Source organism: Opisthorchis viverrini (genome assembly GCF_000715545.1).
Source record: "Opisthorchis viverrini unplaced genomic scaffold opera_v5_248, whole genome shotgun sequence".
In the NCBI taxonomy this organism is placed as follows: Eukaryota; Metazoa; Platyhelminthes; class Trematoda; order Opisthorchiida; family Opisthorchiidae; genus Opisthorchis; species Opisthorchis viverrini.
In genome coordinates, this window is record NW_008751903.1 from 194,773 (window position 1) to 200,590 (window position 5,818).

Here is a 5,818-nt window from a genome sequence, read left to right on the forward strand (position 1 = left end):
ATCAATGAAAGTGACTTGTTTTACGTGCTTCCATGCAATCGTCTCAAAGATCTTTCTAGTTTCTCCCAAGAAATCAGTTTTGAGGATTTTCACCCTCTAGCATCCGCCCGCTATCGATGCAGGTACAAACCACTAAGAATGATGTTCTACATTTTCAGTGTAAACTTGTTGAAACTTGCAGTAAATCCGTGTTTTAAATTCTTGCTACTAGTGTTTAGCAGTAGTTGTTTAAAGCGCACATTTACGATGATTTTATTTCCAGCATTCGATGTGAATATCGGTTCACGGTGAACGTCTGCCTTGGATCGAACAAAGCTCTCTGGAGGTTCGTGAGATGAACACTGGTGATGAATTCCATGGGGTATAAAACAACTGTACGGCGCTTCTCGACTTTCAGCCTGGATGGCCTTCACTTACAAGATTTTCTTACAATACCGGTGTAACGGTGATACTACTGACTGGAGGCAGACGAGTGGTACGTTCTCTCGTAAATCCGCTTCGCATCTCTTGAAAATTGAGATCTATTACGGAATTTGTGGGATCGCTTTGTAGCATTTGCTTGCATTTGAGTACCAGTCAATGAATATCCAGGAAAGTTCGGGTAGACGCGTTCAAGGTGAAGATGGATATTCAGTTTTGTAACAAGATGCATGTTAGAGTTTCGTTCCCCTATCCAATAGTCCGTAACAGTTCAGTTGGTGTTTCGCTAATAAACAACTCGGCAGCAAAGCCTTCTTTCCTTTCACCGGTAAATTTCAGTTGTCAGGTTCATCAGGCATCAACATGAGGTGGTACCCCTTTACATCATGCACTTCAAGGACGTTTTTAGGGAGTCCGTTCGGATCACAAATCTTACCATGATCATCCGACTAAAGCAGGGGGAAAAAGTCCGGCTCTAACAAGTCTTTGGTAACTCTTCTGTAGTTGAGTACTAAGCAGCAGTTGGTTGGACTAGTTATCGATCACTTGACATGGGTTTTAGGTCACCGCTAAGGCGTATCACTGTTCAGGTCGGAGTTTGTACATGACGTCATACTGATGATGTTGGCCTTGGTCTGGAACCAGGACCTTGGAAAATGGTCTGTTCACAGTTCATTCATTCTTTGGTGTACTAGCCTATTCAAAAACCCTGCTGTCGAATATCGTACCAACTGAAACCTGAAGCAGCCTGGTGCAGCACATTCAGCTGCCTGGGAACATTATAAACAGGAGATTCAGCTGGGTTCCAGCTGGGTCTCTCGCAATATCAAATTTGTTTGCAAAAGAGTGTATTTAGCTAATTTCTTACAATTTGGGTTCAAGTAGAACATGGGGTTTACGGAAATTCGGGGACTGCACATATCTGATGAGCCTCAAGAAGGGCGGAACCGGTCGTGGGCTGTCGGAGAATTGTCAGCAACCTATGAGTAGTGTATTACGCCTTTACTATAACCTTCTTTCTGAATGCAGTTTGGTGACTAGGCCTCAGCGTTTACAGCTTTTGTATTGCTTTCCACTTACCGGATATGTGTGACCAGACACTTGTGGGATCACACTAGTTCATTGAAACAGCCGGAATTATTGATTAGTCGTCTGATCGATCAGCCAGTGGACTGCAGTTGACTGGACGATTTCTCTGGCGTGACGAGAGCCTCTAAGGTGCAGGGACTTGTAATTTGTAGGGGGAATGTGACGCTGCAAACAACTGTGGCGATATTTTGCAGGTAAACTATTGACTAAAGAATTAGTTAAGCTAGTCTATCCATTTGGCAGTGATCAGAATGTGTCACATTACCTTGGGGAAATGTTACTTGGACCGACCCGTCTGCGGCAAAACCCCTGTATTCTTGTTTCGTCTTGCTTTGAAAAGCCCCCATTTCGCCACCACCCGGCATAATTCNCTTCGCAAAGCCCCATTTCGCCACCACCCGGCATAATTCTTCAAACGCACGCATGCGCACAAATTACGGAGCAAGCTGGACGGTGTACACAAAAGGCGCACAAAATCAACGCGTATGAGCCTTCAACTCAGACGAATTGTGACCCAAACTGTTGGTCTGATGAACACAGATTCACCGACAAGCCGAATCACAGTCATCCGCATATGACAGCTTCACTTTTCACAGCGATTTTCTTTATTGAGTAACTTTGGTTGATTCTGAGTCTTGGTGGCGCATTGACGCGGTACCCACAGTTGGTCCGTGGTTCAAACCTGTCTGACGCATTGTTTGTTTACTTATGAATCTGTTTCACATGTAAACAGTTTTGAAAAAAATGCTTCACCAGCAAACGCGATAGGTGTATGTGATGTTTGGTGGATTATTGGACGATGTTATTGGACGAGATGCGCACTAGTGATGATTTCCAGTGAAGATAAAACAGCTGTAAAGTGCTTCTAGGGTGTTAAGCGCATAGTTTGGCCTCACTTACAGGATGAAATCTCCACTAAATTCCCAAATCTCTTCACACTACGAACAGTCTACAAGTAACTCAGTGGAAGTTTCACCCGATGAGTGAAACTTCCATCCGAGAAGTCGTTGCTTGAGGAGCCGGTCAACACGTGTGACCGCGTGATGTGGATCCCGTGATTGAAGGATGAGCGGCGCTATATCCTGTCCAAGTGCTGATCAGCCACTCGTCGCCCAATGGTTAAGTGTTCAAACTACTGGCCAAGAGGTCACGGGTTCGAGCCTCCCCGGATTTCCGCAAGGTGCGCACCGCTGATGATTCCCAATAAGGCTCCACTTACAGTAGACGCTGTAAATCCTCCCATCGTAGGTCCCTCCAAACAGCAATCACCCCTACCAAAAGCTGCTGAGTATTCGCCTCGTGCTCTGATTCGGTTTGTTTTCTGAGGATGAGCAGATCAGCACGATCAAACATTAAACGGTCAGTTGAGGTTTCATTCTTTCAGTGAGGCCGATCCATGATGAACAGTTGAGAAGCTGTTTCATCGCTTTTTGAAATCATCAGCTGTGTGAATCTCTTGAAATTCAGGGTGTTTCAAAACCGCCAGTCTCTGGCCTGTGGTTGAAAATTCAACAGATCGGCCATTGGTGGCTTAGAACTAGGGTGGGTAGCTTCCATTTAGACATATTATCCAGTCACACAGTGCTCTCTCTAGCCGTCTGTGACCGAACGGTTGAGTGTTCCGTCACTGACGGGAAAGTGGCGGGTTCGAAACTCTCTGACTGTCGTGGGATGCGCTGTTCTAATGATTTCCAACAAGGATGAAACAGCTGTACAATGCTTCTCGGCTTTTCACCATAAGTTGCCTTCAGTAACACGATAAAGTTGCAGTTGAAAGATACCAATTCTCCTCATACTACCACTAATTACAAGGCCACGTGACTTGACGTTTCGCTGCCTCGACGTGGTCCCTTTCCCACGCGCAAGCCTGATTCTACAAGTATGAAAGTGGAAATCATTCTAATAACAAATCAGATGTATTGTTTTTTGGCATTCTCTCCGGAGTGTCCACAAAAGGTCGGCAGGAAACCTGTATTGCACTTGCCAGACCTCCCCACTCTATCAGTAAGTCGATCGATTGAGCCGACTAGATACCAAACCACACTGAATTGTGGAAGTCATCCACTGCCTTATAAAGACTAAATTTCAGGTGTCGTTGGAATCTCCCATTCACCTTTGTTCACTTTATCTCTTCTACTTTCAGCTCAAGTCAAGTCCCGTCCAATCAGAGCCAAGGAAATCTTTATGCTTTTTGTATGAGTTGTTTTCTAATCTTCCGATGATCGATATCACATTTCAAGCTGATTTTCTCGTTTTACGCACACTACTGAGTAAAATTCACCTGACACATTTCCGATAAACATGGTGAATTGGAAGTCCTGATCAATAGATCGACACAACCAGGAGAGATAGTAGGCCGTTGTCTGAGAACTCGGGCAGGCCCTTCATATCGGTTCAGTGTGCATACATTCACTTATTCAGAAATGATAATTCTGGTGGATTTGTGGGAACATGCTTGTTTTTTGTGAAAATATCCAAAATTCGGATCTGGCGACGGCAAAGGATGATGGTGTCGAATAGAAAACGAAACTCGATTCCAATGCTTCCCCTCTTTGGTATGATCTCACTAGAATATTCGCACCAGGACAGAGGGAAGACTGTTTAAAGGTGGTGATGTGAACACGAACAGACAGAAACTGCTGACGTTATCGACGCCGGTTTAGGTGTTAAGTTTGGACGCTGACACACACGTGCTCATGATGAAGGCCATGCAACAGATGAGGAACTGAGAACTAGGGTTGTGCAGATCCCCTGTGGACAGAAATGATAAAAGCCTGTTATTGACATCCAGACCGTCCCCGATTCCCGTATGGCCACACTGCCAACCCGTTCACGTTCTTACCTAATTTAACATTCATATTAAGAGAGTGATTAAGGGATGTCGCAATAGGGGCACAGAATGCTTGGGAGTGGCCCGGTGGCCAAGGGCAAGATGAGCACCTCAGTATTTTCTTGATCCTCTGTAGAATTTTTAACGTTCCATCTTGAAGATAGTAGACGCTTCGCGTGACAGGACCATGGTCGATTGAAGCACGACCTACGAGCCCATAAACCGAATTTCTAATACCATTTTGAGGAAGAAAATCCACTTCGACCGGCGTTTTGTTCTGACATTTGGTCAGCTGCACACAGTCCCACGGATCCTGAACTAATTTCAACACATAGTGGGCAACATTTCAAGTTTTTTCCATCGCCCTGTTATCCGCGCATAACGGCCATGTGTGATTTGACGATGAAACAAACAAGAAGAAAACCACCAGCCATGGTGGTCTTCGTAGAGAGGGAAACTACTCGGGAGGGACTTTAAGGGAGTGGCAGATCAACATTATGGGTGTTCTTCACGAAATCACAAGGTAGTATCTTTATTGTGGATGTGGGCTCTATGGGACGAGTACCGTAGTACACTGGTGAAGGACTTCACCAGAAACCCCGAAGAATTCGACCGCGCTGACGAACCCTAGATGACATCCATACGAAATCTCTCGCTAAACAACTTTTTGGCAAGTGATTTCAACTGAATTTACCAAGATGTCCATTATTATCAGAGTGAAAAGCTCGAGAGAAGGGCTGGACTCTCAACTGAGTTCGCACAGCGCCTATCAGCTGTTTATTTTATCCCCTTCAGTGTGGAAAGTTCCAACCTCAAGTCTTGACAATCTAACGAAGTAACCGAGCTCAAGATCAATTGAGAGAACTGTGTTAGTGCGGCGTACTGAGAACTTAGCTTGATAGTGTTTGATACATTGCACGGACCAGCAGGTTGCAAGTGTGAGTCAAACTGCTTTAGAAAGCTTTCTCTTGATAGGTGGTAGATGAAACCAAGGCATGAAGTTTCTATTTCCGTTTGATTTTCTAAAAGAGATTGCTTTAGGATACAGAGTCGTTCATTTCTAGTGAATCAGTCAAGACTACACACCGTTCCGTGCCTAGATGATAGTCTTTTCTCTCCGGTGGGTTGCTTCTCGGATTAGTTTTGAATATGTTTGGACTAAAAATCGTGCTGGGGGCTGCGTCCAACAAACTGAGCGTCCACCTATACTTCCCGGGATTGGACGTAAGGTTCTGTTACGAATATCAGCCAACGAGAGGTTTATACTCTGAAAACAGTCAAAAACTTTAAATCTCGAGACATAAGAATTTCAATATTTTTTACTTCTAAGCTCTGGGTTTGAAACTGTTGGTTGCCATCTCGTCAACCTTTATCTTCAACCGCTTTCACAGTTTGGTTACTACTCATCAACGTTTACCTTCAACCACTCACATAATTTGTTTAACGCATGCACACCCACTGTTTCACTCCTGTTTTGAT

At 44.6% G+C, this 5,818-nt stretch overlaps 1 protein-coding gene across 1 annotated transcript in view; it reads right to left on the reverse strand.

Annotated features, from left to right (window-relative positions):
- The window catches only part of T265_08945 (hypothetical protein), a gene marked incomplete at both ends in the record, with an annotated part of 21,758 nt that overhangs the window by 15,341 nt on the left and 599 nt on the right, over positions 1-5,818 (reverse strand). The gene's annotated exons all lie outside the window — the stretch shown is intronic.